The sequence below is a fragment of the Hemicordylus capensis genome, chromosome 2 (genome assembly GCF_027244095.1).
Source record: "Hemicordylus capensis ecotype Gifberg chromosome 2, rHemCap1.1.pri, whole genome shotgun sequence".
NCBI lineage: Eukaryota > Metazoa > Chordata > Lepidosauria > Squamata > Cordylidae > Hemicordylus > Hemicordylus capensis.
In genome coordinates, this window is record NC_069658.1 from 285,289,910 (window position 1) to 285,311,799 (window position 21,890).

Below are 21,890 nucleotides of genomic sequence, written 5' to 3' on the forward strand. Positions count from 1 at the left end.
TATATATCAGCCACATGCAGATCCAGATCCGGGCAATGGTGGGAGGGTTTCTCCTCATGCCTTTCTCCGCATGCCACACTCCTGACAAAAATCCCCTTTGCAAAGTAGCTATTTGCACTGAGAGGAAAGTTCTCATTGGCTCCAATAGTGGTGCTTTTAAAACAAAAACAAAATTACACAGAAGGAAATGCAAAAATGTGTTTAGTATTGTTATGTTTGACCATTACATGCAAGAAAATAAGTCTGCAGAAATAAGCCTGATCTTCATTTTAGCTTCATTTCCCACTCTCATGGTAATTAGTTGCACCCCTACCCAGGCCCTGAACTCCAGGACTGAGTAAAATATCCCCCTCCTTGTACTCTGTTGGTGGCCATTGTTAGAAGAGTGTGGTAATTAATAGCTGCAATCCAGCTTCAGTTACAAGCAGGAGTTAGTACCCTAAGCATGGAGTTAATACCCTAAGTATGCATATGTGAAGCCAATCTATTATGTACATCAGTACAAAACCATTATAAATAATCCATTGGTATTTTGTAGCAGATGCGAAGGGGCAAACTTCTTGTACTCTTCCATTTGTGTGCATATTTTCCACCATCCGTTCTCAAAGCACTAACTGTTAATTTGAATTATGGTTTGCTATGCCAGTAAAATTGAACCAAGGTGTGCTGTATGCTAGAAGGATTCAAAATTCAAAATTATTTCAACCAATATAAGCAGGTACTTATTTCACAAAATACTAACCTTGTGAGGTTACTGTCAATTGAGTGTGTTCTGATTTTAATTGACTGCCAGAATTTATTGACCCAAGAGGCAAATATTGACAGAGGCAACTCCTGACAGTCCCTGTTTTCTGCAAAGGAACAATAAATCTTCACTGCAATATATTATCTGTGTACAGCAAAATTTATTTTTTCTGCTTCACACCGTATATATTGCTATGAACAGGATTCATTACTTGTAAGTCAGAGCAACTATCATTAAATGTGTAGATACTTTGAGATGACCTTAAAGTACACAGGGGGGAAATAAATGCTAAGTTAATTAGAATTATTGTATCAATTATTTATATTGTATGACTAATGTGCAAACAAAGCACAATTAAGTTGTTATACTGGGATCACTGTAAAAAGGAAAAAGATGGCTTAACTAGAAGTTCAACATAGGGAAAGAAATGGCAGGGTTTGGGATTGGTGGGTGAGGGGAGGTCATTAAAGAGCCAGGGAAGTGCCCCTCAAGTTAAGGCAAAAATGGTTTCTATCATTATAAGCCTCAAAATTGTACCACTTATGAATATGATGGCCTGCATGATGCTCAGCTTTCCCATGAAGGAAGAAGGGCTGCGGGTCAGCAAGGAGCTTTCAGCATCCCTACACCTATGGCTTCTTGCAGAGTGGAGTGGGTGTGGAGAACAAGGTGGCGGGAGTGATTTTTCACATCTCTCTCCTCCCTCTAAAAACCCTTTCCAAGTTCACAAATATGTTCTTGAGGGCTGCATGACTCTCAGGAACCTATTTATAAATATGATAAAGGAGTTATCCTATGAGTTGACCCATGCCTGTTTGTTGCTCACACCTTTAGCTTGCAGGATAAGTTCAACAGTTGGAAGAGGCTTTTCCAACACCCTTCTTATCCTGACTCGAAGGAGGTTTTATGAGTCACACCAGTAAACTGAATGAGAGTACCACCCTTACCTAGCTCAGTGTGAAATGCTTTCTGATGCCTCCCTATCACTGCTTTGCCTCTCTACTGTCAGGGACCATACTTAGAAGATGCTAAAGGCTAGCATTTTCTAGTCTATGGACCTTTCTGGTTCTGGTTCTAAAACTCCAGCCAACACAGAAAGCACTGGGTGGAAGAGGAAAAGAAAGAGAATGCTGTACCAGCAGTGAAGGGGGTCACACAGTGCTCCAGGCATGAGGACTTGCCCTGGTGCTCTGGGGGTCTGGCCACATTGCCCAAGCCTTGGAGTTCCCATGCTGAATAATGCAATTTTCTCAATCTGGTTCTGGGACTGCAACATAATGGGCTTTCCTGTAGCAATAAAGTAAGGGTCAGATGTTCCAGCTGGCTCCAGGTGGTGCCTTGGCAGCAAACCCAGCGAAGAAGCTGGGCTCTTAAACAAGTTTAAGGGAGCGAGCACTCCCTTAACCCCATTTACTTGACCGTGTGTCAGTGCTGGTTGCTTTCAGCTGGTGCTGAAATGCTGACGGGCACCCACCAATCGCTGGGGAGATACCCACAATGCACCACACACTTGTGCAGTGCTTTGTGGGATTTCCAGGGGTTTGGACAATGCATCCCAACCCCCACACCTTTGTGCTGCCCATGGCAGCTGCAGACCATCTGGGTGCATGATCCAGACCCTCAAATGCCCAGACCCTCGAATCAGGATCATCTGTGGGGAAGGTGAGCTTCTACTGCCTCCCCCGTCACCCGCCCTCAAGCCCTTTCACATGGTGGTGCGAAAGGGCTCATTGTGTGCTGCTTGCTTCATAACTATTATTTTACAAAATAACAAGGGATACCAAATTAAGAATAGATAGAAAAGAAAATGGGGAATTCCTCTCTCGGAAAACCAATAGAAAATGAAATTTAATTTGGCTGTAGCTGCATCTTCTTATTCATTCATTCATTCATTCATTCATTCATCAAATTTGTACACCGCCCCCAACTTTAGTCTCTGGGTGGCTAAAAATAACATCTACACACATTAGATAAGGTTTTACAAGCTATTTTATCAGTAGTACTTGACCCCAGTGAGATAGAAAAGAACATGGGGCTCTTCTCACAACAATCAATTTCAAAGCAAGAGGACGTTAACCTTTCTATTCAGGGCTGTGTCGATTCATGGGAATCCTGCCAACCCAGCCTGCCCAAATCTCTGTAACCCAGATCCTCTACCCTGTTTGAAATCAAGGTAGGAGGCCAATGGAGCCCTTTTACCTCCAATCCTTGGTTGCACACAGCATTTAAAGCTGTATCCATTTAGTGGCCATTAAAACTATAGAGCTCTGTGGCTACAGGAGCTTCTGAATGTGCTACTCTGAAAAGCACCCTCTATGGTCCTTTCCCTGCAATGCCTTCAATAGGGCTGAGCTTGCCTCTTGCCCCTTTTCACCAAATCAGAGGACAGCTAATGCTGTAATGAGGGCTCCCAGTGTATTGGTGGCACAAGGCACAATGGGACATCCTTTTTGATCCTCAGTGGACCCATTTCCCTATTTCTGCAATGGAGATGAGGATGACTCAGTTGTCTGGGTACAGGGTTTGCAGAACCAAACGGGGGCCTTAATCATCTGTCTGCAACTGGCTAGGAGATCTTGCCCTGCCAAACCATCCCCATATGGTTGTGTGAATGGGTCTTATATGATGCACATGTTGAAGATGTGGGTTTGCTGGTGCCAATTTTGAACATGTCTAGTGGGATTGTTCTGTTATTGCTGAAATTCAAGTTTTTCTATGGCTAGGGAAGATCCCTGTCTGAAACCCTGGAGAACAGCTGTCAGTCAGCATAGACAGCACTGAACTGGGTGGAACAATGGTCTGACTCAGCAGAAAGCAGCTTCTGTGGGAGCATGTGATCAATGTGCCAGAAAGTTCTTCATGATGGGAAAACGTTTGGCAAGTACAAATGCTCTTTTAGGTCTATTCAGGTGTTCATTATCTGGGCACAGTGTATCCAGATACAAACCAGATGAGAAGGTGTCAGCTGCTCTACATTTCTGCACCATGTCCCTGCCCCCTGCTTTTCCCAATCTCTGCATCCTTCTGCTCCATATCCCTGCCCCTTCTTTCCCCAAGTACAGAATTTGTCCTCAGAGGCAAATCGGGTCCCTCAGGAGAGTTTCTTCCTATGATTGGGAATGCTGACATCCCACATTCCTTATAATGGGGAGAAACTTTCTCCCGTACAGTGTTTGCCAGTGTTTGCCCTTGCAGACAAACACTGTATTCATAGAGAGCAGTGGCTGTGGATACGAAGCACACCAGTGGGGAGGCTGGTCAAACTGAGTGCTCACATCTCCTCTGTCTCTGTATGCACACTGTGGAGGGAGGAGTCAATTTTGATGATCTGCTGTGCTTCCAGAAGTGCCCTTCATCACCCAAAATATGACCCTAAGGGTCACACAGCCCTCAGGGACACAGGACACATTCAGAGGTAGAGCAGATCATAAAATTTGCTATGCCCTGCTGTTTATGTAGGCACAGGGTAGTAGGGACGCTCTCTAAAGCATGGATGCATCTTGCTGGCACATTCACACCATATTAGTCAGGATGTCAGCCCCTGTATAGAGATAGCAAGCAACTGAATAAGGCTTACAGCAGCGGATTCATGTAGCATTATTAAGGAGACATGCCTTGGGAGCTTCTCCCCACTACTTGGCTATTAAGAGTCCAGGAGGTGTCTTCAGGGCTGGAATAGCAAACCTCCCAAGATTTGCAGGTGTATAAATGGCATCAAAGTCAATGACACTTCTGCACATGTAATGGATGCCAGGATTATAACTCTATTTTCTAGAGCATCACTAGAAGTAATGCTGGGATAGCTGATGCACTTAGTATTGCAAACACAAACTAAGATAAAGAGCAAATGTGCTGTAACTGTCCCTGCTTGTCCCAATACATTTAACTGTAAGGTTCCTTTTATTTTTACAGCTTGCTTTGTCAGGAATAAGTGGAAGATTTAATATGTGCTTGTTAGCAGTACTATTAGAAGTTACAGTACTATAAATGATTTTTGCACGTGTACATGCCAGAGATTTGGGCCATGTCATCTGTCACATTAATCTAGGTAAGTGAAATAGATGGCTTCTATGCTCTGGGGAAGTAATGGCTGTCCCTGCCGACATCGATTAAAAGCAGGTGGGGTCTGGATAGGATTTAAGCTAGGCATGCTTAATCTAACAAGTGTCTTCAGCAAGTGACATACCCAGTTTGCACTTCGAGCTGCATGGTTTTTGTTCCTGATTCCAAATAGGAATGTCTAGATAAGCCCTTGAGAGCTGCAAGTTCCTGCTCCACTCCCCTTCTAAACAGGAATCGTGAAATGCCACCAAAGCCTGGCTATCTGGTGAGGTGGTGAAATCCTTGGATTAGGGGAGAGAGAGAATTAGCGGGGAATAGGGGAGCTCACAAAAATATTAGTGCTTTTGCTGGGGCCAGTAAAGTTAGGGCAGTGATTTGCAAACTTCATGATAGCTGCAGCATCAAGATAACAGTGTATCTATATTTAAAGTTAGCTGCACCATTTACTCTTGCACCTGAGAAGCACAGCTGGCCACCTGCACAGGCAAACAATGAGTCATTGCTTGGTTTGTCCAATATTATTAAGGAAACTAAAGAAGCAGCATATGTTATGTGAGTTGTGCCCCAGGTTGTCTGTGACCTCATGTGCAGCAGAATAAAGTGGTATTGGTAAGGTACTGTAGTATGCAATTGGGGAACACATTTTTGAATGCTCCCGTTCATAAAAACAAAGCCTGCATCCCCTGCAACATCTAGCCAAAACCAATGCCTTCAATACAAAGAAAACACAAAACAAAACAGCAGAACATGGCTAGTTCAGAACCTTTCTGCCTTTGTGTAATAAGCTAAAAAATAAACTTGGAGTTTTTCATGTGAGGGAACACTAACATTTTAACACCCCCACTGCCATTGGTAATGCACCCTGTTATTTTATGCTTCTGCCACCTCATTTGGCTGCTTATGTAGCCCAGTTCCTATTTTCTAGAATGAAATATTGATAAGACAGATAAACCAGAGTGGTTCCTGGTTGAAATTATTTCAGCAACATAGAAATAACAGAAACAAAATGACCTCAGATATCAGCTCATTACTTTGATTAAGCCCCAAGCATATCATAGAGACTTGGGGAAAAGTTTTATATTTTATTTTTACATAATTACTGCAATCTACATAAAAACTGAATGAACGTGGTAGGAATTAGAGCATGACTTAGTGATGTGCTGAAATTGTTCTGTAACACAAATGGTGCATTTTCCAGTGTAAGGCAAGAAAACTCAGTTCTCTGAGGACAACAATATATAGATATCTCTTTAAGAATGTGCAATAAGAAAGCTTGGTTTGAACACAGTAGCATCTCCTTGATTCATATTGGGTTATTTCAAAAGATCGATTTTGCTGTTAAAATGATGGTTTATAGGAAATGGGATAGAGAGCAAATCTGTGAGTGTGTGTGTGTGTGTTTGTGTAGCATTTAGAACATTTTGGAGAAAATTTAACATAATTGTGGATGAGAAATCTGTCTTTCTTTAAATACTTTTTGAGACAATATTAATAGGTGGATGTTTGTTTGTTTTAATTTTAAGTTAGTCATCTGTAGCATGCACATGCATTATATCAAATGCCCTGATTTTGAAGGTGGGAATGGGGTAATTGGTTAGGGTTAGATTTCCTTTTTATGGCAACATATTACAATCTGACATATATATGAATATGTTTGTATCATTATATTTGCTATTCTGAAGGAATTAAATTCATTTGTCCTAATTTTACTCATTCCCACAAGGGGTAGTTTTCTGTTTGCTCGGGATCATTTGTTTCTCCACATGAACCATAGTTCTGTTCTGGGCTTTGTGCAGTTGTTCATTTTCATAGGGTGGTTCTCGGCACACTGATAGATTTTAGAAATTCACTTTGAGTGGCTTTGAGGCTATGAGCAGTTTCTAGGTGACCAGTTTGGTTAGTAGACAAAATAATGTGTACATCCCATGAAGTCCTTGGATTGGCATAGGAATCAAGAGGTTCGGAATAAAGAATTAGGCCGTTTTAAAATCATGATATAGATTTGGTTGCCTTACAAACAAAAAGATTTGGAAACCAAATAAATATGCAATTATTTTTATTACCATTCTGCTTTCTGGGCCATTAACACCCACTGCTATTAAGCGATTGCTAAAATGTCTCAGAACCATGAATACCAGATGTTTGCTATAAAAATTGATTAAGGCTTTTATCAATAATGGTCTTAGACTGAATCAGACCATCAAACTCATTACTGTCTTCTCTGACTGGAAGTCGTCTTTTAAAAGCCCACTTGTTAGGTTCTTTTTTAACCAGATGTGCTAGGGAGGGATTTGATTTCCCCCTAGGTGGACTTTTAGTCCAGAGTCACTCCTGAGAAACTTGAGGTGTTGTACATGACCCATCCCTTTTTCTCTTCACAACAATCCTGTGACATCCTGTGAAGTTGAGAGAATTATTGATCCAAAGTCAGAGCTTTGAATCAGGCTTTCTCTGCTCTAAAAGCAACACTTGTAACCTCAATAGCCATATTCATGTGTTATACTTTTTGTATATTGTGTCTCTGAGTAGAGGAGGAATGTACTGTAAGTGTGTCAGCTACCTACACTCTCTGTGGTGATGCACTCTGGACCATGCCTCCTGTTTTCCTTGCATTCTGCTCTTCTCTGTAGGGGCAAACACTGAAACTAGAAACAGCAGTGGGATATGAACTATGTGGGTGTGGAGAACATGGTTAGCCATTGCAATCTTTTTGCTCTTCTGCCAGGGTACATTGTGTTGGTATATGAAACAGCTGCAGCCTAACTTACTGTGTGTAGTTTGCATGTGATCTGCTATGAAGCCAGAAGGGGCACTGTAGCTTCTTCAGTACTAGTTGGACTAGCTAGGAGTTTCTATTCTTCCTGTTCCTGTGTGTGAGTCAGCAAGTTTTGCACTGACCTCTAAGCATTTGTCTAACAAGTAAAGTTGTCTTAAACCTTGCAATGGTGTTTGTTCTGAAAAACCACATGGACAGCTCACATTCTGCAACAGGTTATGGGCCCAGAATTCTTCAGAGCAACCCAGTATACAGCCCAGAATGACCTTGAAGGGCAAATGACCATGAAGTAGCCTGGAAAGAGCAGAAGCCACAAGGAGACTCTCTGAAAGGAAGCCTGCTGAATGCAAGTAAGCAAAGCTAGGATTTTTCAAAAGAAAAATGGCTTGCAGTTCTGAATTTAGGCCCTCTATGGGGAAAACTGAATAACTGAAATCATTAGCTATGGAATTTTAAAGTCGAAATGCTTCTAACTAAGGATGGCTTGTGGAAGGTTACTAACACAGAGAGACCTGCAACAAATCCCCAAGAATGAGATAAAAAGGACAGACAGGTATGGGCAACTATTAGTCTACTAGTGGAAGATGACCAATTGATTCACATAAGGAATCAGGCTACAGCTAAGAGCATGTGGAATGCATTGAGAAATTTGCATGAAAGAACTGGTTTGAACAGTAGACTATTCCTTTTGAGGAAGCTGTGCAAAATGAGACTTGGGAAGGGAACAGAAATGCAAGACCACATAAATGCCATGCTGGAAGTGGTGGCACAATTGTGTGGAATTGGGGAAGAAATAAAAGATAGTCACATAGCAGCCCTATTACTTTGTAGCCTGCCTGATTCCTGTGGTGCCCTAATAGATGCCCTTGAGACAAGGCCTGAGGAAGACCTGACACTGGAATTTGTGAGAGGCAGACTTCTGGATGTATTCCAGCACAGAAAGGGAGTCATGGAGGACAGTATCAGTCAGAATGGAGAAGTTGCACTGAAAACTGTAGGTGACAAGGTGCACCAGAAGGAAACAAGAGCATGTTTCCAGTGCAAGAAAGAGGGACATTTAAAGAAAGACTACACCATATGGAAGCAGAACAAGAGAAGCTACAAAGAAAGTCTCCACAAGCACCTAAGCAAAAGGCAAAGGCTACAACTAGTGGCACAGAACAATGAAGTGGATGCTTCAAAACAGTGCAGCATAACTCATCCCCAGGCTTGTGCATTGACTCTGATGCAACTAGTCACATGACCAGCGGTAGAAACTTTTTCACAGAATTGGACTAAAGCAATAAGGAAAAGATTTATCTTGGAGATGGAGGCAGTATAACTGCAGAGGGAATTGGCAAGGATTTCTAAACTGCACCAGTACAGTTGGGGACATCCTTGCTATTCCAGTAAAAGATGTGCTATATCTTCCTTACTTGGAAGGTGGTCTCTTATTGGTTAAGCAGATGGCAACCAAAGGACTCACCATTAAGTTCCAGGGCAATGAGTGCACTATCCAAGATGGGACAGAGCAATTGCAGATGTATCGCTTAAGCACAGCAATGGAGCAAGTGAAGCTCACCACACATAAGCAACACAACAACTGCATTCACCTATGGCATTGGCGTCTTGGCCACAGGCACCCTGAAAATATAAAAGAACTGGTGAAACAGCACCTGACAAAAGACCTCGTGATGTCAACCTATCCAGTGACTATGAAGTGTGACTGCTGTATCAGAGCTAAGGCTACAAGAGCAACACTTCCCAAAGCAAGCCAAACCAGAGCTTCAAAACCACTTGATCTCATACACAGTGATGTGTGTGGGCCGATGCAAGTACCAACTCCTGGAGGCAACAGATACATAGTGACCTTTATAGATCTATATAGTCACCTATCTCATGAAGCACAAGGATGAAGTGTTGGGAAAGGTACAAGACTATCTATCCATGGCAAGTAACAGATTTCAGCACAAGTCACTTATACTTTGGACAGACAATGGAAGCGAGTTCACAGGAAAGAAAACCACCAAGGACTTCTTAAAAGCTCATGGAGTGGAGATCACAAAATGGTCCTGTACACACTCGAACAGAAAGGAGTGGCAGAAGGCAAAAATGAGACCCTAACAGATATGATTAGATGCATGCTGACCGATTCAGGTCTACCTGAAAAATACTGGGGAGAAGCAGCAATCACAGCTACATATTTGCAAAACTGATCCTTCTCACAACAGTGAAGAAAACTCCATATGAACTGTGGTATGGAGAAAAACCGAGTGTGGGACACACAATAAATTTTTGGGGTGCAAAGTGTACATATACATCCCAAAAAACAAACATACCAAGTTGCAAAACAGGGCAGTGGAAGAAATTCTAGTTGGTTACAGCGAATGCTCCAAAGGATACAGAATTCTAGACCCAAACACAGGTAAATTGACTATTATTAACAGTATGACATTTAAGGAAAGCTTTGCTGATGTCATGACTTTACAAGAATCAGGAGAACTACACAGAAGAATTTTCTGAACAAATGGTTGAAGTCAATATACAACCAACTGAAGTGCAGAGGCAATCAGAATCAACAGATGTTGAGCTAAGAGGCTCATCCAGGACAAACAAAGGCAAACCACTTCTCTGCCTGTCATATAAAGCTAGTACCAATAGGTTACCTGAACCATCATCCTTGGAAGAGATCCGGCAAACGCCAGAAAGGGAAGTCAACAAATGGGCTAAGGCAGCAGAATTGGAAATGAAGTCCCTGCACAGCAATAATAACTGGATACTTACACCATTACCACCACATACAAAACCTATAGGCTGTAAGTGGACATTCAAGATGGAATATAATGAAGACGGCAAAACTGAGCAGTACAAAGCTCGGCTTGTTGCAAAAGGCTACTCACAAAAGTTTGGAGAGGATTATGATGAAATGTTGTTAAGCATACAACAATTAAGACATTACTAGGTGTTGCATCTGGAATAGGAATGTATGTCAAACACCTAGATGTAAAAAACAGCCTTTTTGCATGATGAGCTTAAAGAGGAAATCTACATAGAACAGCTGCGGGGTTTCAAAAATACAGAAAGACCTGACTTGGTATGTAAGTTGGACAAGAGCAGATGTGGATTTAAACAGACCGCAAGAGCCTGGAATGCAAAAATAAATGAAGTACTCATAAATGAAAATTTCACCAGAAATAAAGCAGATCCTTGCCTTTACTTGAAGAAAGTGGACAATCAATGGTCTGTCTTCTGGTCTTCATGAGTGACCTACTGATATGTTTTGAAAAAGGAGATGACGGTGGAATAATGAAAGAATTAAATATAGGGATGTGAATGCATCATTTTTTTTCATTCTCATCTGTACCCAGTCATCACTGTCTTGTTATGAGTTTGAATCTTCCCCCCCTCAAATTACCCCAGATTCAATTTGAATCCAAATCAATCTGAATCAATTCAGGGCAAAAAAGGGGTCTTGGGGGCAAATGGGCAGGGTGGGTAGTAGAGCCCAAAGGGTGGAAGCTGCCACCCACATTTCAAAGAAATTCGGTAAAGGGGTGATTTTTAAACAAGTTTTGAAGTTTGCATGTCTTTAAGCTTTTCCCCATAGGGAATAATGGCAATTTCAGCAGCCCCATAACTCCATGTGGGGGCACCAGGGTGACCTAGAGTGGGTTGTGGTGCCAACCACTCCTAAAACCACAAGCCCATGGGGTACTGGGTTTTGTTGTTTATAAATCCACTATTTTGTTGATAGTGGGTTGGATTCTATGGTCATTCCTCATTTTGCACCAAAGATGATTAATTAACATATTTGTTCATCTTTGTTCATTCTTAATCTTTGGTGCAAAATGAGGAATGACCAGAGAATCCACTATCAACAAAATCTAGTACCTCATGGGCTTGTGGCTTCAGGGGGTGGTTGGCACCTCATGTGTACTACACCACAATCTGCTTGGGTACATGCAAGGCTGCAGAGGGATTTGGGGAGAGGGAAGTAGAGGGGTCCTCCCCCCATTTTTCAGTAAAAAGAGCCCCTTGAATTCCCTGGTTTTTAAGTGGGAGGCTCAGATCATGAGCTTGCAGTCCACGGGTGGGGATTACACCCGACTGGACCGGGCATAACTCCAGTAGACTAGCCCTCTCATGAGAGTGTGAGCCTACTGGACAGCAAGCTGCTTGCAGTGGCTCTGTGATGGGCCTGACTGGAGTGCTCTGCCAGGATCTCCCCTCATGACATCTTTCCTGGCCATGACCCCCAGCATCCTTTGCCCCCCCCTTCTGCATATCTCATTCCAGTGAATGTGGATTTCCCCCTTCCCTTTGGCAATGAAAGCAGGATTCTCTTCCTGGGTCCCCAGACACCCCAGGAATTGGAGTTTGCATAGTGCTTCCAGGGTGTGGGGAAACTTCAGGGGGCAGCGGTGCAGAAGCAGCACTGGCATTGCAGGGCATTTAAAAGGTTTTCAATGCACTTCCCCTGCCAAGGTGGGATCGGCGCTCCGAAAATGCATGATCACACCTGGCACAACCGCTGGAGATCGTTGCCAATTGCGGCCGAGCAGCTGGTGCTGTGATGCTTTGCCCACACTCTGGCTGCAGAGCTGCCTGGAATCAGGCTGGGAGGCCAAGTGGCAGGGATGGGCTCTCCTCTCCTTCAGTTAGACTAACGACAGTTTGCTGAGGCAAACCAGAGTTCGCTTTTGGCCTGTAACTGCAGTTTCATGTGTTCAGGCATTCTGTAGTTACAACCTCGGCCAGCTATAACTGTGGTTATTCTGTACAACTGAACTTAGCCATTGATTAACTTGGCTGGTTTGTTAACAGAGGTTTGCTTATCTAGTCTGGTGGCTGTGGGCCACCTCCAGCCTCAGAGGCACGATGCCTCTCAATACCAGTTGCAGGGGAGCAACAGCCGGAGAGAGGGCATGCACATACCTCTTGCCTGTGGACTCCCCAGAGGCATCTGGTGGGCCACTGTTTGAAACAGACTGCTGGACTAGATGGGCCTTTTGCCTGATTCAGCAGGGCTGTTTTTCTGAGTGCTGTGATGGACTCTTAAAAGAGGCCTGCAGCAGTGTTTCATCTTGGCCATGAAAAGAGACAGGATGACTTTGGAGGCTGGGTTGTGCTTCAGGGCACATGAAAACTCACCAGTTGTGCTTATCTGATAATATCCAAATAATTTATATATGGAAAATATTCTTGGTACATTTTAAAAATTAAGAATAGGGCTGGGGATTATTTCAGTGACAATCTAAAATTGATTGTCTTATATTTATTCGAATGGTCCATGATCTTTGTTTGAAAAGCACAAGATTACTGCAGTTTCTGAATTAAATTTTATTTCTCCTCCTTTCAAATGTATTTTCTTTCTATGGCGTAAAGGTTTTGGAAAATGGGAGAACACTGTCTGGGATAAATTTCTATTTCTGTGGGTTGGAAATCCTTAAAGTACCAATACATACAGTATGAAGACATGATTTCCCTTCCAGTCAGAGTTTTCAGTGAAATCGAAGATTTGAAGCCATCTGGAATATATGTCTGTCTCCAGCTAATTTATGTCCCTAATTTACGTTCCTCCGTAATTTATGTCTCTGTATATGGCTTATCTTACCAGCCTAGCCTTCTCATGAATAATATACAATAACTGTCTTTTCCTTAATACTCTGTGGTTCAAGGTGGAAGTCATTGGTTAATAAGGATAATTTAAATTAATTAATAGAGAACGAAGCAAGTAATTTCTGGCCTTGGCAAAGTCACATGGAATGTATGGTTTTCAGGCACCTGGATCTAAAGTTTCATGTGTTCAAGGGAGCTTAAGACTTGTGTTTATTATACATCACCTTTCTAAGCCACATGACAAATATATTCTTACATATTATACCAAACTGTCTGGAAAAGTGTCTGTAGCTCTGCAGTACAGAACACAAGATTTTTCCTAGGTTCCTCTTTCCTGGCAGAATTTCCTTTCCTGGAGAACAGCAGTCAGTGAATGTACACAGTATTGAGCTAGGTAGACCAATGTTCTGACTTGATAGAAGGCAGCTTATTCATTCTGAAACTGAAACCAGTTCTAGTCAAGAGTCCCAATAGGCATGCCAAGCTTGGAGGTATGACCAGAGTAGCTGGTGGTTTCTTGAATTCCAGGCACAGATTCCTGAACATCAAATGTAGGACTTTAGCTGTTCTCAGAATAACTGAGGATTAGAAGACATCTCAGCCATCTATTGTATAACTTTCAATTTAACCCTGCCTTTTTGTGAGGGTGTGTGTACATTACAACTTAAACATTAGTAATTTAAACATTAGTACATTTAGTAGCATTGATTTAAAATTAAGATAAAGTTTCAGATGTGGTTGTGTTGTGCATCAGTAAGAATGAAATTAAAATGATATTTTAGAACAATGGGATGTTCTATGGTGTTGGTAGTTAAGCCAGAATGCCTTAAAATGGGGTATATTTCTTATTTCCCACCATCACTACTGTTCCCTAGAAATAAATCTCTAATTAGGTTTGAATCATGACATGATATAGAAGTAAAAAATAAAGGCCTGAACCAGCCAACGCTGAATAATTTCACAGTAAATTTCAGTGACCAGAGTGGGGTGCTTTAAGTGGGGTGCTTTATGAGCTTAACCCTCTTATTACCACAAGTGTATGACATTGCCTGGATTGTGTCCTAATTGTCTCAGAGAATGCCTACTTTATTTTTTGGTATTGTGAAATATTATTGCAAATATAAGCTATTCTAAAAAGGAGCCATGGCAAATGTACAAAAACTAGTTTTCTAAGGTAAATAGGCTTGAGGTAATTTGGATTCCTAATGCATTCCAATTTCTCAGAATATGTCAATAAAATGATACATTCATTTTTATTTTCTATTTCACAACAATTGCACTTACTGGCAGTAATTATTAAAGACTGAATCATCATAATATTTAAAGATATGAAAATCTTGTCAGCAGAGTGGCAGCTATGCAATTATAGTTTGCATTCATAATGTAAATGTGTGATGCCGGCATTTTCTAAAGCCGCCTTGTTCATCTTTTGTCCTCTCCTTATTCAGCTATTCATTTCCTTGGTTTTTTTTTGTGAGTCTGGAGGCCTAATCATGATATTTTCTCCTTTGTGTTCACATTCTTTATATGGAGGGGGGCACCCAGAAAAAGAAAAAAAAAACAACCCTTGGCTCACATGCTTGCTATTTCAAGGACATTAACCTTTTTCAAAAGACTGTTTTATTCATGTGGTTTTGCAATATTTACCAAGCTGCTGAAATCTTAACATTCTATGGAAAATGCTTTAGAAAAGAGCATTTATAGATGCAGACTTCTACTTTATTTCTAAAAGTGAGATCATACTCTTACTGAAGTAGTGGAGGGGTTGTCCTTTTTCTTGACATGTACCTGATTGGGCTAAAAGTGAAAACATTCAGATAAAAAATCATTGTATGGATTGGTAGAAATCAAGTGCTCGTTCCCTTGCATTGTTTGTAAGGAGTACCCAAGAAGTTGACATGCATTACTTTTTACCTGCACCAGTTGTGTAAACTCTGGAGGAAAACATGTGCATATGTATGAAGAGTATTTCCATCAGTGTCTTCCCCCTTTCTAGTACATAAATGATTTAAAGCTAATCTCAGTAGTCAGTCTGTAGGAATAGACGAAGGGTGGCTTCACATGACCCACTGAAAGTCAGTAAGAAATCCAGGGGAGCTGTTAACCAGCCAACCTGAATTGTTACTGCCTGTCTACAACCCAGAGTTCATAACTGAAGGTTGAAGTTAGCTTGACAAGGTTACTAACAAGTCAGGCTCCCTGGCAGTGTTCTCTCTAGCAGGGATTCCCAGAAGTTGTTGGCTACAACTCCCAGAATCACCAGCTGCAATCGCTTTTGCTTGGGGATTATGGGAGTTGTAGTCAAGAACATCTGGGAATCCCTGTTAGAAGGAACACTGCTCCCTGGTCGTCACCTGGACTTGGGCAGATTCAGATGAAATGCCACACAGGAGTGTACACACTGTGAGAACCTCCAGTTTGCTCTTGTGGACATCTTACTAACTTTCAGCAAATCATGTGAAACTGCCAGTGGCATGGTTCAGACATTTGATACAATCACCTTCAGAAGAATTTGTTGCCACTGGTGGAAATAAAATAGATGATCTGATTTTATAGGAGATGGCGGAAATTGTATGCCAATTTATGAACCAGCACCAGCACATGGACCTAAAATGCACCTGATACATTTTGCACATTTAAGATGGCTTGAAAATGAATAATTGCTGAACATGTCCTCCTTCATGGTAGGTTATCCCCCCCTCCCACTGTATCATTTGTTAAAAATCCACAATGTGATTGTCAAAATTATGAACTTCCCTGCCCCATTTCCTTGTAGCTGCTTGAGTGTAAAAAGTCACAGTTTGGCGGGCATAAGAACATAAGAACAGCCCAACTGGATCAGGCCCAAGGTCCATCTAGTTCACACAGTGGCCCACCAGATGCCGCTGGAAGCCACAAGCAGGAATTGAGGGCATACCCTTTCTCCTGCTATTACTCCCCTGCTACTGGTACTCAGAGGCATCCTGCCTTTGAGGCTGGAGGTGGCCTATAGCCCTCTGACTAGTAGCCGTTGATAGACCTCTCCTCCATGAAGTTATCCAAACCATTCCTAAAGCCATCCAGGTTGTTGGCTGTCACCACATCTTGAGGCAGAGAATTCCACAAGTTAATTATGCATTGTGTGGAAAAGTACTTCCGTTTGTAGGTCCTAGATTTCCCGGCAATCAATTTCATGGGATGACCCCTGGTTCTAGTGTTATGTGAGAGGGAGAAGAATTTCTCTCTATCCACTTTCTCCACACCATGCATGATTTTATAGACCTCTAGCATGTCTCCCCGCAGTTGTCTTTTTTCTAAACTAAAAAGCACCAGGTATTGTAGCCTTGCCTCATAAGAAAGGTGCTCAAGGCCCCTGATCATCTTGGTTGCCCTCCTCTGCACCTTTTCCAGTTTGACAATGGACCGGGTCTCACGATCCATGAGACCCGGTTTTGGGAAGTGAGCGGGAAGAGCGGGCTAAGCCCGCTCTCCCCACTCACGAGCGGGGAGGGAGCCCTGGGTGGCCAGATGGCTGCCCACATGATGGCCGGCCCCGAGACGGAGACAGCAGGGGCTGGGGATCTCGGGGGCTGCATGGCCCCTGGAAGCCCCAGTATGTCCTGCGCGAGCGCGCAAGGCATACTGGGGAGACCCCTGAGCCGGGAGGCTGCTTTTAAGCCTCTCGGCCGGCGGTCCACGCACGAGTAGCTGCGGCGCAGAGCCGTGCTGCGGCTACTCATGAGCAGATAGCCCGGGTTTGCGGAGCGCTCGCTCCGCAAACCTGGGCTAAGGGGTGGGCTACAGGAGCGGGTTAGCCGCTCCAGAACTACCGGGCTCGGCGGTTCTTACGATCACAAAAATCGGGCTAGGATTTTCCTAGCCCGATTTTTGTGATCATAAGAATAGCCCCAAAGTCCTTTTTTAGATGTGGTGACCAGAATTGTATGTAGTACTCCCAAGTGTGACTGCACTATAGTTTTGTATAAGGGCATGGTAATATTAGCTGTTTTATTTTCAATCGCCTTCCTAATGATCCCTATCATGGAATTGGCCTTTTTCACAGGTGCTGCACATTGAGTCAACACTTTCAAGAAGCTGTCCACCATGACCCCAAGTTCCCTCTCCTGGTCAGTCACTGACAGCTCACCTCAGATATGCATGCCCACAGCTGAAAAAGGAATACTCAGTGACATACCCATAAAAGGAAATGGAAGTACACACACTGGCCCTGAAAGATCACTTTCATCGTGAAGGGAAGTAGAAACAATCCTACCTCCACTGGTGGTAATGACATCTGCCAGTAGTGCACCCCAAGATAGACTGCTGTCATGACTCCACCCTGGGTAGTGGTCGTTTGACCCTGAAGAGGCTGGAGCAACACTAGATCCAGCCCAAGCTTCAACAGTGGACTTGAGCATGAGAGAACTCCAAAGATGGAGCCCCACAAAACAGGAGCCCTCTCAGAACCTGATTCCCTGTGACACCTTTGGAATCAGAGCCCCCTGAGCAGCCAGCCTGACTCACATGGTTACATCTCCATGCCAGCACTTGTAACAAGCAGGACCAGATGGAGCAGGAGAAAAGAAGTGTCAGACTCTGAAGCGTGCCTCCTTAAGAATTCCACTCTCGAGTAGGGAGGTGGAGCCCAGAAGTGGTAAACTGTGCTTAATGGTATTTAAGAGCTCAGTCTACCTCTGACTGCTGCTGGATCAACTTGTCTTACAGAGCTGTCTGTGGTGCTACAATCTGCCTCACCTCCTTGTCTGCCAGGTCTTGTGGGCTCTTGTCTGTAGTATGGAGCAGGACAATCACTCTGGAAGTGTATATGCTTGCAAAAAAGTAACTGGGGCTTGGGAATATGCATGTGCGGTTGCAAGTATGCCTAACTCAAATAAAAAGTAGCCATGATCTGATCTTCCCATTACCCTGTGCTCAGGGTATTTGCCCAGCCTCTCACATGACTAGCCTGCTACTTCCTTTATCCTTCCCCATTCTCTAGGTCAAATGTAACATAGACTCCACCTCAGTGAATATGTCAAAATTAATATGACTTTCACACTCCCAGCAGCTGACTGATCTGAACCCTTTGACCCACTAGTAAATTGAAGACATGAAAAGGTTGCTCTAATAACAGTAAGTGTGATTGCAAAACAGGGAGCTAAAGAAGAGACAGCAAGACTCCAATTCATAATACATGCTCACACATAGACTCAGGAGCATAGCAAATGCAAATTTATTCTCCATCTTTGTTTAATCATTACGGGTTTGGGAGACAATTTAATGTGTATTGTGAGGAAATCTTACCTTGTCGCAACCAACCGATATAAATAAGAATATAAACCATTCCTTCTTTTCCTCTAGACAACAGAACAGCAGGACAGCATTTCAGCTCAGTACTGAAGCCAGCTGATTCCGTCAAGGGATTCATTGTTTCAAAAAAGCTGCCCTTTACAGTAACTTACTAAATGTAGTTGCTGGGTAGGGGGGATAGAGTGGGGGAGTGGGACGTAGTTCTTTGCAGCTGCAAAGAACACTTCAACCCTGAATTGGCCATCCGGCTGCTTTTGAAGACAATGGATGCCTATAGTTAATGAGAAAACATTCCTTTTTCACACATACCACGGGGAAACCTAACTATCATCCGTTTTAGCCCTCTGTGAAATGATCAGTGGGTGCCCTTGATTCCAGTAGGCAGGTGGTGGACTTTACTGACATAGAACAGCATATCCCTATAGAGAGAGTAAAAACAAACAAAACAAAATAAAAAGGGCCTTTCATGCTGACTGGATGGTTCTGAAAGTAAAAGGAACACCAAAATTTACTTTTCTGAATTTACTTTTCTGTATCACTGTAGCAATCTGAACTGCAATACTACTATGCACCTGATCTCCTGTCCATACTGAGAACCAGTGTAGTATAGTGGTTAGAGTAAGACTGGGACTGTGAAGACCCAGGTCCAAGTGCCCATTTAGCCATGGAGCATCCCTCATTTGCAGCCAGTTCTGGGCCGGGCGGAAGCCCTGTTTGAGCCACCTGGAGAGCAGCAGGGCGGGCAGTGACAGGCTCAAGCGGCAAGTGACATTCCCACCATCCAGGTAGGCTGCCCAAGCGGTGCCTTGAGGTACTGGCAGTAGGGCTGCCAATGTTACTGCCGGCAGGGCCACCAGCCCTCCCCTAGTTACTCCCCTGCAAACTATCTCTTCCACCCCCCCCCTCTTTCCCCTCTAACTGGTGGCAAAGGCCAGAGTGTCTTCCTTCTTGCTTCTGAAGCCCCATGACAGCTACCAGTAGTAGAGCTGAGTATTTTCTGGCAGGGAGAGAGGAAGCAGACTCCCTGCAGCTGTACCTTCTCTGTTTGTCAGTGACTGGGGCCAGACCACAATGTGCAGTCCTTAAAAATCAATGCACAATTGTCAGGGAGCCACAGTCCAATCAGAATTCCAAGGTGTGTAAACACTAGCATTGATGTGCACATGTCTTTCATTCACATTCAGGTATTGGCCAAAATACAGACTGGAACACTGCTCTCATTGGAATGTTAATTAATTATTATTGGCTGCAGCCAAATTAATGCATGCAGCAAAGGAAGCACATTTGCAGAATGCTGAATTCCAAACTAAAGCAACATGGTTGCATGTATGGGGGAGGTGGATTTTTGCCTCTCTCTTCTTTCAAAGTGCTCTGTGCCACACGAAAATATGTCCCTCAGCACAGCCCTCAGGGTCAGGGACATATTTTTGAGTGGCACAGAGCACTTCAGAGGCAAGGGGAGATCAGCAAAAATCACCCCCTGCATGAGCACTTGTACTGCTTTAGTCAACAATGTAGAACACCACATGCATGCTTTCTTGGTTTTTACATCAGTTGTTATAATTATTGCTATTAGTGGTTGACATAGCAAATGGAATAAAAAAATGGTTGGTTCCCTTTCCTAGAAGAGTCACCATCTTACACACACACACACACACACACCCTATTAACATTATCATGAAAAAAGGGTAGACGTTAATATATCCAAGTCTTCGTGGTTATGTGAGCCCACAGGAATCCCTCCAACCCAACTCGCTAAAATCGGGGTAACCCAGTTCTTCTATGCTGCTATTTACTCAGGTAGAATGAAAAGTGATAGCCCCTACCACAATGTTTTGGTCGTATGGATGCATTTGCCTTTTATAGCAGGTCTCAGGAAGTAGCAGCCATGATTGTAATAGACTGTTGTGGCTTCAGGGGCTGGCATCTGTGAATGTGCTGCTCTGCAAATCTATGATTGTAGGAATGCTTTCAGTAGGGCTGGTCCCACCTCCTGCCCCTTCATGACCAATCGGAACAGCTGATGATGTCCTGAGAATTGCCGATTTCCTGGTAGCTCAATGCATTCTGGGGCAGCTCTTTCGATCCTTGGAGGACCCAGCTCCTGATTTCAGTAATATATGATTTCAGGAGATCTCTCCTGCCAGGATCATCTGTGTGCTGAGTCTGTGGCTACCAGGGTAGGAGCTCTTTACCTCTCTTAAACTACCCCTCCCCATATGATTGTGTGAAAGGGCTCACATATTCACAAGTGTGCAGCATAGGAGACAGCAGCAACTGCCATTGAAGAGATGCTGTGCTGGACCGAACAGGAACAGTTGATCTCCTCCTGCTACATACCCTTGTATCCAGGTAGGATAGTGGAGAGTAAAGGGAGATCTGTTTCTAATTTTTATTCTGTTCCTCCTTTCTGCTTTAAGGTGAATGAAAGGTTAGTAGTATGATATTTTATATTCCTGCTCTCAATTTAGAATGGGCTGAGCAGATTATCTGGCTAGAGAATGTAAGAGGTGAATGGATCATAGAGAGACACGATTACTCACTGAGGGCATGTACATTTAAATTAATTACAAACACATTTTTTTTAAAAAAGAGAGAGATTTTAAAAAAGTGCGAGTAGCCAGACTACTTTGGTCATTTGGCTTGGGCTCTCTCCTCTGTTGCTCCAGTGCCTTTATAGAATGGCTGGTCTATCAAGAGTTGTTGGCCTTGGGAGATTAAGTGTAATTGTTTGGTATCAGAGGATTGTGGCAATTTCAGGATAAAAGATCAGATAATAGGAAATGGAGATGGTGAAGGGCAAGATTGGGGAAATGTTTGTTGTCTCTATTTCAGGGTTGAATACAGATGTCCCTGTGACTCAGCATAACCTGAGATTGCCCAGGAATTCCCTCTTGACTAAACCATAGAGAAGGCTACACAATAAGCACACAGGGATTTTTGTTGGCAGCCCTATCTTTCCTTAGATTTTTGAGGACTGATTTACACAAGCATGACACTTGACAATGCAGTTATTGTCAAACAATAAGGATATTACATTATTAATATGGCTCTTTTATTGATCAGGAATTCAGTGTTCTCTCATGCTCCAAAATAATGGACTGAAAAAGATGAAATCATATTGATGGAAGAAATTGTGGCAGATGACTTTTCCTGAAGGCAGCATAATAATTTTGGATTAAACATTTCATATTTGTGTAAAACACTTGCACATTGAACTTTAAAAAGCATGAAAATTATAATTTTGGAGGAAGCATGGTTGTGTGAATAGGGTTACAGATATTAAAAAATACAAGCCATTTGAAAGTGGAACCTTCAGTATGATGTACTACTGTGATGGGAGAAGATGCTTCTCTCTGGGGAAATAGCAACTTTATCTCGCCTAAGACTAGATAAAGAGCACCAATGAGCACGGACCCA

General features: G+C 43.0%; 1 protein-coding gene across 4 annotated transcripts in view; it reads left to right on the plus strand.

Moving 5' to 3' along the window:
* Positions 1-21,890, plus strand: part of CHL1 (cell adhesion molecule L1 like) — a 382,907-nt gene that overhangs the window by 82,658 nt on the left and 278,359 nt on the right. The window lies entirely within an intron of this gene.